The sequence below is a fragment of the Pteronotus mesoamericanus genome, unplaced genomic scaffold, assembly GCF_021234165.1.
Source record: "Pteronotus mesoamericanus isolate MK-2021 breed Mesoamerican mustached bat unplaced genomic scaffold, CSHL_Meso_final contig_116, whole genome shotgun sequence".
In the NCBI taxonomy this organism is placed as follows: domain Eukaryota; kingdom Metazoa; phylum Chordata; class Mammalia; order Chiroptera; family Mormoopidae; genus Pteronotus; species Pteronotus mesoamericanus.
In genome coordinates this window covers 39,833,881-39,844,873 of record NW_026555027.1, presented here as the reverse complement: position 1 = coordinate 39,844,873, position 10,993 = coordinate 39,833,881, and the positions used below count along the sequence as shown (strand labels likewise).

Genomic DNA, 10,993 nt, shown 5'->3' with positions numbered 1-10,993 from the left:
GCTTTCTCCTTCTCGTTCCCTCTCCTAGCTAGCCCCCGCCACACGCCCCCACCCCCGTCTCCTTTCTCTGTCACCCCTGTTTTTTTTTTTCCTTTTGTTTCCAGAATAAACTTTATTGGTCTCCTTTTCCGCTCACATCGTGTAAACAAACAACGAACTCATCCCCACCCCCTTGACTACCCCCCTCCTCTGGCGGAGGAGGGTAGGAGCTGAAGAGGGGCAGGGCCTACAATGCCCCGGAAGCAGATGTGCAAAAGGGGAAGTGAAATTGCGGAGGCCAGGAGTGGGAAGTGGGCAAATCGGGTAACAATGTGTTGTTGCGGCTGCGCCTTGCTTTTCCGCCCGAAGTTTGGGTGGTGTTGGGGCTGTATTTCTGGCGTCCGTGTATTTCACGCTCCGTGGTGAGGGTGTGTGTCATCCTAGGATGGCAAGTGTGTCATATATCAGTTTCTACGAGCATCAGGCATCCTGGGGTAGAGATGAAAGGGGGGTACAGGGAGCAAGTGAGTTCATTCACTTTATGCCCGTAGAGGAAATGAGATATCCTCTTCTTTGGGGGCGAGAAAAGGGGGCACGGTGGCTAACCGCTGCCTTTCGGTGGCTAACCAGAAGTGGTTATAGATACTAGAAAGAAGGACTTTTACAAAGCGTTCTTCTGCCAACGTAAAGTTAAGTTGTAGCCCATTCCAAAAGAGTAATGCCCTGCCACAGCCCTCTGCAGTCCTTTGACTCTGGGGAGACCTTTTGCAATGTCCCCTTCGCCCCCTCCCCCCCTCCCCCAGATTTAAATCAGCTTGTAGGATTTAATGCTGACTTTTCAGAATGCGTGCCTCCCCCCTCTCAGCCCCTGGAGTTCCCATGGAGACTTCAGAAAAGCCATCTTGGCTATACATCAGATTCAAGGTGGTGCTTTGGTGCTGCATACCACAGAAACCCCTTTCTGCTAGAGAACCCCGTAATGAGATCTGTTGCCTTTTGAGATCACGATTAGGGCCCAGTTTTCTCCGTGTTTCTCCCCCTAGTGGTCTTTCATTGTACTGAAAAGGCATAGGACCCGTGATACAAACCCTCAAAGGTTGGCTCTCCCTTGAATTTTGAAGTAGACTTGGAAGTGACCAACCCCAGAAATGTTACAGTCCAACTTGTCAAGCAGAGCTAAAACCTGGCACTACACATTCATACCCAATCATAAATGAGATCCATACTTGTATGTGGTCATAGTTTCATTTGATTGTATTTCTGTATTGTGTTTTCTTAAGCTCTGGTTTTCATCTCACTTTCCAGTGGTCTGTGTCTTTAAATATTTTTCTCGAACCAGTGGTTTTTTGTTTTTGTTTTTAGTAGTTTCACAACACTATGTTACTCCAGAGCAGACAATTTATTTTAAAAAAAAAAGAAAAAGAAAAGAAAAGAATCACTAGTCAAAGTAAACCTTAAGGCAGCATTTCCCAAATTGTGTTTCCAGAAAGAATTTCATGAGAGATTACTAGGTAGTCCTTGGTGGAGAAAAATTCTTCTAGGTATATTTTACTCAAGGTCCTATGACTGCAAGAATGTTTTACAGGAACAGTTGAAATAGTGATTCTCATACCATACATCAAACCAAAAAAAAAAAAAAGGAATACTTAAGAATTAAAGAATTGCTGCCTAAGTTTTCAAAACGTCCAAAATGAAACTATTGTTCCATTCCAGCACCTTGTAAATATGATGACAGTTCCTTTGCCTTTTGGATTTATTTCCATCGAAAGTAAAGATAACTGATAATTCAGATGTGTATTGTGCACCAAAATATTCTCTAATAGCACTTAAGTCACTACTAATCTATGAAGTAACTTGGAAATACGTCAATTTGGTTTATGTAGCAATACATAAGTTGAATGAATAAAATTGCCAAGTCTAACCATGAAAATACACCAAGTGATAACAGAGTGAGCTACTTTATAGCACATTTTAAAATCAGTTATGGTGAGAAAACATAAAGATTTGTTTTGCCCCAGAATGTCCTGTGTTCACTTATTTTAAAAAATTTAATGTACGTCGTTGGGTGAAATGTTCTATAAATTACAATTATACCAAGTTGGTTAATAGTGTTAAGTCTGTTAAATTTTAATTGGTTTTCTCTACTAATTCTACAATTTCTGGGAGAGCAGTATTGATGTCTTCAACTGTAATTGTGGATTTGTCTATTTTTCCTAACACATTTTATATGTTTTGAAGCTCTGTTGTTAGGTTGCACATGCATTTAGGATGATAATGGTTTGTTCCCTAATCCTCACCTGAGGACATTTTTTCATTGATTTCAAAGGCGGAGGGAGGGGGTGGGGAGGGGGAGAGAGAGAAAGTGAGAGAGACAGACAGACAGAGAGACAGACAGACAGACATCGATTGCTTCATGCTGACCAGGATGGAACCTGCAACCTAGGTATATGCCCTGACTAGGAATCAAACATTTTGGTGTGCAGGGTGACACTCCAACCTACCAAGCCACACCAGCCAGGGCTAGAATGATATGTTTTTGATAAATTGATTCTTTTTGTCATTATGTACTATTTCTCTTTATCTCATGTAATATCCTTTATCTGAAATCTATTTGTCTCACATTAATATAGATACTCCAGCTTTCTTTTGATTAGTTTTCTGTGATATATCGTTTCCCACTTTTTAATTCATCTTTCAGTGTTGTTATATTTAAAGTGATTTACTTGTAGACAACACATAGGTTTTTTAAAAAAATTCCAATCTGATAATCTCTTAATTGATATGTTTAGATGATTTACATTTAATGTAAATATTGATATGGTTGGATTTAGGCCTATTATTATTTGTCTTCTGATCTTCCTTACTTTTTTTCTATTACTTTACTCCTTCTTTTGACTTGAGTATTTCTTAATATTACATTTTAATGTATATTTTTTTTGGATACAGCCCTTTTTTTGTAGTTGCTCTGTGCCTCACAATATACATATCTAAACTTTCACAGTGTAGTGAGTGTTAATATTACATCACTTCAAATAAAATGTAGAGAGACACTTTACTACCACATAGGTCCCTCTGTGTCCCCTGCCACACTAACCTTTATGTCCTATTTGGTATACTGTTATATTTATTATTTTAAAACTTTTATAAGAGTTCATTTGAGCTAAACTGATGACATATGCCAGGGAGCAAGATCACAAATGCTTTAGAGGGTAGCAGTTTTGTAGCTTCTTTTATGCTTTTGAAAATAATGAGTGAAGGTATGTGGAGATGGGAGATAGCAAGGTGGGATTGGATTACAGGATAGTTAACAAGATTACGTGCTCTCTTGAGGGTTAATACCCCCTTTGAAGGGTATTACTTAAGGCATTTCAAAGGCATGTTAACCTAGATACACAAGAACAATGGACAGGGCTGTCTTAAAACCTTTCACTAAAGAAGTTATAGGCCTGGGTTGTCACTACCCACTATGATCTGCCCAGTTAGGAATTTATGACCAGATCACCTTATGAGGTTACTTTCCATAGGACCCATTTTTTTTCATCCACACTTAACCCACTTTGATCATACATCAGTCTGAAGGATGCATTGGTAAGCAAACTTTTGGTCCAATAGTGTGTTCTCACAGAGCTAGGAAGGCATTTCTAGGATGTGTCACTATCGATATTGTGTTATTGACTATTGGGGATGGGGCAATATTATAACCATGACATCCGAGTTGGCTGATTTTTTCCCAAAAAGGAAGAGCAGGTACATTAAAGGCAGTCAGGTCTTATGCCCTTCATTAGGAAAAAACATTGAATTGTTCTATTCTGAGAACTATCATGATCTGAGTTTTGCCTTCTGTCTCACTTTTCTGTATTTGGCTTCTAGTATAACATTTACATAAGCAATGAAAAGAGTAATAAAAGTTATACAGTCAGGTAATAATAAACTACTGGACAATATAGGAAAACCCAAAGAACAAGTATAAATGTTATTATGACTAGTATCATTAAAAGCAATCAAACAAATGGATTCTGAGTTCAATATCAATCCATCAGTATCCAGGTCTTGTAGATGTCTTAGGATAGCTGTCTACCTCTTGTGGCAGCAGGTTCTTGTCCTCAAGGAGTCTTTGATGTTTGTAGACAATGGTAAATGTCCATTTGAGGTTAGGAGCCCGATAAATTCCCTTCCAATGAGGTTGGAGAGTGTCTTTTATTTGATGTCCTTTCCAATAAACAAAATCTCCAGGTGGCAGTTAAATGATCTTTACTCTGTGTATATGTGTGTTGTGCTGGAGGTTTAAGGTTTGAGCCTTCTGTACTAATTGCTTGAGACAGCCTCACAGAGGAAGGCAGGGAAGTGTTGGTGTCACAGTCCCCTTTGAGGTCAGCATAAATTATATTTAAAGTCTTTGTCTCCTGGGAGCTCTCTGTGAAAGCAAGTGGTTACCAACTTGGCCTTTTCATGAAATGATTCTATCAAACCTTGACAATAATGTAAGAGGTCTCTTTTCAATAATGTCAGTTCATCAGTTCTTTCACATAAGGTCAACTTAGATACATTATGATGGTGCCAAAGAGCCAGGAAGAACCAAGCATCTACATTGGGTTCTCGATAGCCTCAATTTACTTGTTTAATTTACGACTATTGTTTACCTACTTGATATACCTTAGAATATTTTTATCGCTATTTTACAATGCTTCCTATGCAATTTTAAGTCTTTTGAGGTGTTTTGATGAGCCCTCCTGAAACATCACAAAGTTGTTTCTACATATATTGAGATTTTTAATCCTTAAAACCTCAATTTCTAATGAAAACTGAGAAATAAGCAATTAGTGTTCTTTAGCAATTTTATGAAGACATTTTAAAATCTCTAGAAACATATTTCATAGACATAAAAGTCAGTTATTAACATGGACTTAATTTAATTAAACCCAGGACAAAACAGACATGTTTGTTTTACTTAAATTAGCAAACTTAAGCTAGGTTTCATTTACTAAGGATTAACTTTAGATCATATGAACTTGAAAAGCATGATTTAGTTTCTATTTTTCTAAGAATTTCAGAATATTCAATCCTTAACAAGGACTTGCCTTTAAATTGATTTTAACAGTACCATTTGGAGGTAGAAAATTATCTAACATTTACAGCATACACACATAGACACACAGACACAAACAGAAGAGTTGGATCCAAATTTTGTTTTGGAGGCATTTATAATTTATATATGTCTTTGACAAGTCAAGTTAAAATAAGGACAACCATTTTTAATACCCTGAAGAATTAAGTTGACACCTAAAGGACATCATAGGTTGACCCATTTATCTAAATCTTCTTTTTGAAGCTTTGAGAGACCAATTAAATATGTTTTCCATTCTTTCTGCATAATTTTATAGATGGCTTTTTCAAAGTGTACACGCAAAAGATTAGTTTAGAAATATCAATAGATCCTCATCTTGGCCATCTCAGTATTAATACTAATGGAAGCCTGACTCTCATGAGGCGTATTGGCCTCAGAGGCACAATTTCTCGTGTTATTTATGAGATCTGTAGAGACAGAACAAACTTCTAGAGAAAACTAGCTGTTATGTCCATATGTCTAGATGACCTAGTGCAGTGAATATCCTTATAGAACTGCTTTATACTCTAGAGGAAATTTTCCCCATGCAATCCCACAAAGATTTTTAGTCACCTAAGAATACTTGAGCAAGGGCCAATGAGAGTTTACTGGACTCCACCCGAACCTGGACACTTTCCAAGTTCAGAACCCTCTCTCAGGCCCCTCTCTGAAGGTGAACCCATTCTAGGATGCTCTGCCTTTCTCCCTGGGGTTCCCACCACTGGCTTCTCCAATATCAGCTGTGCTACATACTGGATGACTTCCAGTGCCCATCTCTAACACTCTGGATTTGGGGATCTGAACAACTACTCTCACCCCATTGGCCATTGGGGTTGGGGAAGCACGTGTCCTTTCTCTTTCAGAACTGAAAACGTTCAATCTCTCATTTAACCAGCAAAGGTATTATTCAGACTGTCAGTAAGTAGTCCAATTAAAAAGCAAAATTAAGCACAACCACCCATTTTTTCCCTTCTCTTTTTGCTCACCTGGGTTATTCCAGCCCTTATCCACCCCAAAGATTTTCTCAGAACAGCTCATATAGAGTCATGGCCTGCTATTTAAAGCAAGGAGGTCCCAAATGCCAAGAAAAACTCACCCCAGTTCACCTGATATGAATGAGGTAGGGAGCTGGTAGAGCACAGTGGACCCTTGCTTTTACCTAGCACTGGGTCCCAGTTCACAGGGTGGGTTTGGGTGGGCTTCTTTGGAATTGTGCTGACTCTTCCAAATAAATTTCAACAGAAGAAACATCTAAACCTGTAGGGAATTTTTACAAGTGTTTACGTGAGTCAAACTGGCAATATATGCCAGGGAACGAAATCTCCAATTCTCCCCCATATTATATCTAAGAGTCTGTTACGCTTGAGTGAAATCAATTGTTTTATATCAAAGAAATAAAACATTACAATAAAGCTAAAATATCATTTGACAACCCTACACAAGCCCCATTCCAATTCTCTCTTCCCCAGAACCAATAACTATTTTTAATTTGGCATTTTTTCTTCTTAGTTTCACCTGCATTTTTTACACTTTTACCTACATATAAATCAATTTTTAGAATAATGTCATGTGGTACATTTTCATTTACAGCCTTTTTTTACTCAACATTATCTTTTTGAAATCTATCTATGTTGATATATATTGATCTACTTTGTTTATTTTAAAAGCTTGGCACATTCTTCTCCCCACCTATATTCACTTGATTTGCTTGCTAACTTCATTCAAGTCTTTATCCAAATATCAATATGGATTTTCTTGACCATCCTTTTGCAAGTCACACACACTCTGTCTCTCTTTCTAGCTTTGTTTTTCTCCATAGCTCTTATTACCATCTAACATATTGAGTACTTATTTATTTTTCATGTCTCCTTCTGTAAGAATATAAGCTACATGAACAACTACTCTTTTTACATGAAAAAAAAGCAAAGATTTTCTTGTCTATTATTAACTGCTATTTCTCCAGTTTTCAGAACAATGTTTAACATGTAGCAGCCATTAAATAAATATTTAATAAACAAGTGAATTTAGAGAATCTAGATGGCAGAGGAGTGAGTGGAAGTCATATTGACCTCCTCCCAGGGCCAACCTGGAATTACAACTAAATTGTGGAGAAATCCCCTGGAACAAACAACTGAACAATAGCGAGAGAGGACCCTTGTAACCTCGGAGACAGAAGAATCGACTTTAGCACAACCTAACTGGTAAGGAATGTGGTAGAGATGCAAGAAGGTGGGTGGGGCACCCATGGGTGGCAACACCAGGAGGATATTGAAACAGCCAGTTGGATCCCCCTGAGAGGAGTGGGGTCTAAACCAAAAGCGGGAATCTCTAGCCTACAGCACCAGAGTCCAAAAAGTACACAGAAAATAGCCAGCTGTGAAAAGCAGCAGGTTGCTCTCTGCCAGAGACAGGAGGCTGGAGATACAAAGAGCCATTTAAAGGGCCAACGCATAAATTTTTATTTGCAGCCACTTACCCTGGTCTCTGGCAAAGGTTGGGGCAGAGTGGGCTAGAGGCGCCTGAGGAGAAACTGGGGAAGGAGGCTTTGGGGAGAGAACTGAGAGAGTAGCTGGCAGTACTTGGTGCTGACTCATCCCCCATGTGGCAGCAGCCATCTTGCTCAGGCAGAGACTACTTCCCCTGAGCGGCTGCAGCATCAGAGGACCCAATAACCCCACCCCCACGAGAGACTCCGCCCCACCCTGAGCTGCCTAAGCTGGCCTGCTGAGTGCAGAGTGACTAGATTAACAGCTGAAGGAGACAGCCACAAACAGTAGATTTCTGGAAGTCTCGAACAGACTGCCTAAGCTCAGACAGGGACAACATCTGACATCATCAGAGGCAGATCCAGAAAAAAGAAAAACAGCGCTCTTCTACCATAGAAGTTCATACCACAAAGTCAGGAAATCAAGACAGATCAACTTAAGAAGCAGAAGGAAAAAAGAAGAATCTCACAAATAATGGAAAGACAAAGAAATATACCCTCCCCCCCTTAAAGGGAAAAGAGGAATCCCCACAAAGAGAACTAAATGAAATAGAGGCAAGTAAACTATCGGATATTGAGTTCCAAACAATGGTTATAAAGAGGCTCAATGAACTCAGTGAGCTCAGATAGAATTACAAAAACTACAGAGAAACTATAAGGAACTTACTGCAAACTATATCAGCATGAAAAAGGTCATAGAAACTATCAATAAGAGACAAGAGGAAATGAAGAATACGATTTCTGGATTGAAGAACACAGTAGAAGGAATCAAAAGCAGGCTAGATGAAGCAGAGGACTGAGTCAGCCAGTTGGAGGAGAAGTTAGAAAAAAGCTCTCAGAAAGAGCAAGAAAATAAAAAAAAAAAAGGCTCAGAAAGAATGAAGAGGCATTTAGGGAAAGGCAGGACAACCTGAAATGTAATAATATCCATCTAATAGGGATACCAGAAAGAGAAGAAGAGGAGTAAGGGACAGAGAACCTTTTTGAAAAAGTAATGATGGAAAACTTCCCTATTTGGAGGAGAGAAAAAGTCATACAAGTCCAGGTAGCACAGAGGGTCCACTTCAAGAGGAACACAATGAGGCCCACTCCAAGACACATCATCATTAAAATGGCAAATAGCAAAGACAAACAGAGAATCCTAAAGGCAGTAAGGGAGAAAGAGATAGTAACATACAAGGGAGCCCCATTATGGCTAGCAGCTGACTTCTCTGCAGACCAGAAGGATGTGGCCAGAAATATTCCAAGTCATGAAAAGAAAAGGCCTGCAACCTAGACTGCTCTACCCAGCAAGGCTCTCAATTCAAATGGAAGATGAAATAAGGAGTTTTCCAGACAAAATCAAGCTAAAAGAATACACCTCCACCAAACCAGCACTGCAAAATATGCTAAAGGGACTGCTTTAAGATGAAGAGAAAGAGTCTATGAATACCCAATACCTTTTAGTTGTCAATACTTGATATTACCAATATTTTTTAATACGTATTAATCTGATTGTAACAATGATGTGTTTTTTAAATTGTTCCTTTTTTATTTGTTGAAGCTAAACCTATTTTTATATATTACTTGGCTATTTTTACTATTTTTAAAAAGCCTTAAATGACTTTAGGTATTCTTTATCCATTTATCAATTAAAGGTTTGTAGAATATTTTTCCCTAAAAAAACCCCAACTATTAACCCTTTTTTAGATGTGTGGCAAATACTTCCCTATTCTATTATTTGTCCTTTACTTTTTATATGTATATTACTATATAGTCTTAAATGTTTAATATAGTCATGTTGTCAATATTTTACTTTATAGCTTCTGGGTTTGAATATTTTACTTCAGGGTAAGAGAAATATTATTTTGTATTTTCTCCTAAAACTCCTTAGATTCTACATATTGATTTTTAACTCACCTGAATATTTCTTGTATAATGTGTGAAATAGGGCTCTGTATTTGTTTTATTTCAAGTAATAGTCTTCTGTGCACCTTATTTGTTGAATGAGCCTTATTTTCCCCATTGATTTGAAATATCAATTTAATCATATTACATTGTTAGACAGATATATACGTTTGTCTCTAGAATGCTCATTGTATTTCATTGATCTACTTGATTATTTCTGTGCTAGTGTCATGTTTTAATTGCTGAGACTTTATAATGGTTTTAAATTTTTTAATATTTTATAATTAACTTTGATATTTAAAAAATAAAATCAATCTGCATTTAAGAAAGAAAAAAAGAGAAGGAAAGAAAAAAGAAAGAAGGAAGAAAGGAAAGAAAGAAAGAAAGAGAGAGAGATGGAACTCCTACCTTTTGCGACAACATGGGTGGAACTGGAGAATATTATGCTAAGTGAAATAAGCCAGTTGGTGAAAGACAAATACCATATGATCTCACCTATAAGTGGAATCTATTCAACAAAATAAACCACAGGCATAGAAATATGGAGCAGACCGAAAGTGACCGGAGGGGATGGGGAAAGGGGACAATGATAGAAAGAAGAGGAAGGGACTAGACAAAGAAATCTATGAATGACCCGTGGACATAGACAACAGAGTGGGAATTGACTGTGGGAGCTGGGGGCGGGGGGGATCAGTGGAGGGGGGTGAAGGGGAAAAAATTGAGACAATTGTGATAGAATAAACATGATTTTTGAAAAATTTAAAAATAAATAAATTGCCAAAAAATAAAAATAAAAAATAAAAATATATAACAACAACAAAATGAATTTAGTGATGTTCCAGTCAATAGACAATTAGGTTGTTTAAAATTTTTCCATATTATAAGCAATGCTCCAATGGATATCCCTCTGTCTCATGAATGAATATGAATTTCTAGGTCATAGTATGTGCACATTTTCAATTTTACTAGACTGTTAAATTGCCTTCCACAGTTACTGTACCCATTTACTATCCTACCAGTTGTGAATTTCCTTTTGTCTTTCCTAACTAGTAATGCTAGAAGTTTTAGCTTTTGTTAATCTATTGAGTAAAAGCTGACATTCCATTATCAATTTTTTTAAAAAACTATTGAATTATTACTAGTAAGCTTCTTTTTGGCCTTAGTCCTTTTAAACTTAAAAAAAAAATGGAACACTTCATAAATCTGCATGCCATCCTTATTCAGAGGCCAAGCTAATCTTCTCTGTGTGTTCCAGTTTCAGTATATATGCTGCCAAAGTAAGCACCCTCTTTTTTAACTTTTAACACAGTAACACATGCATATAGCTAAAAAAACAGTACTTTCTCATTTTTTTGCATCTCGTTTTTGGAGCCAAATACATTAAACTCTTGTTATTTCAGGAATTAGTATTATAGCACTATTTTGCAATTTTTTGGTTTAACTCTTATGTAGACACATATATATCCTTGCTTTCCCTCATCCTAGACCCTCAGTATAATTATAATTTTCAGTGAAGGATCAATATTCACATTCTGACT

At 37.5% G+C, this 10,993-nt stretch overlaps 1 non-coding gene across 1 annotated transcript; it reads right to left on the bottom strand.

Annotated features, from left to right (window-relative positions):
* Positions 1–10,634: 10,634 nt before the first annotated feature.
* Positions 10,635–10,740, bottom strand: LOC129077275 (U6 spliceosomal RNA). The gene has a single exon (XR_008529804.1). It is a non-coding gene; the product is annotated as a U6 spliceosomal RNA (small nuclear RNA).
* Between the last annotated feature and the right edge of the window lie 253 nt (positions 10,741–10,993).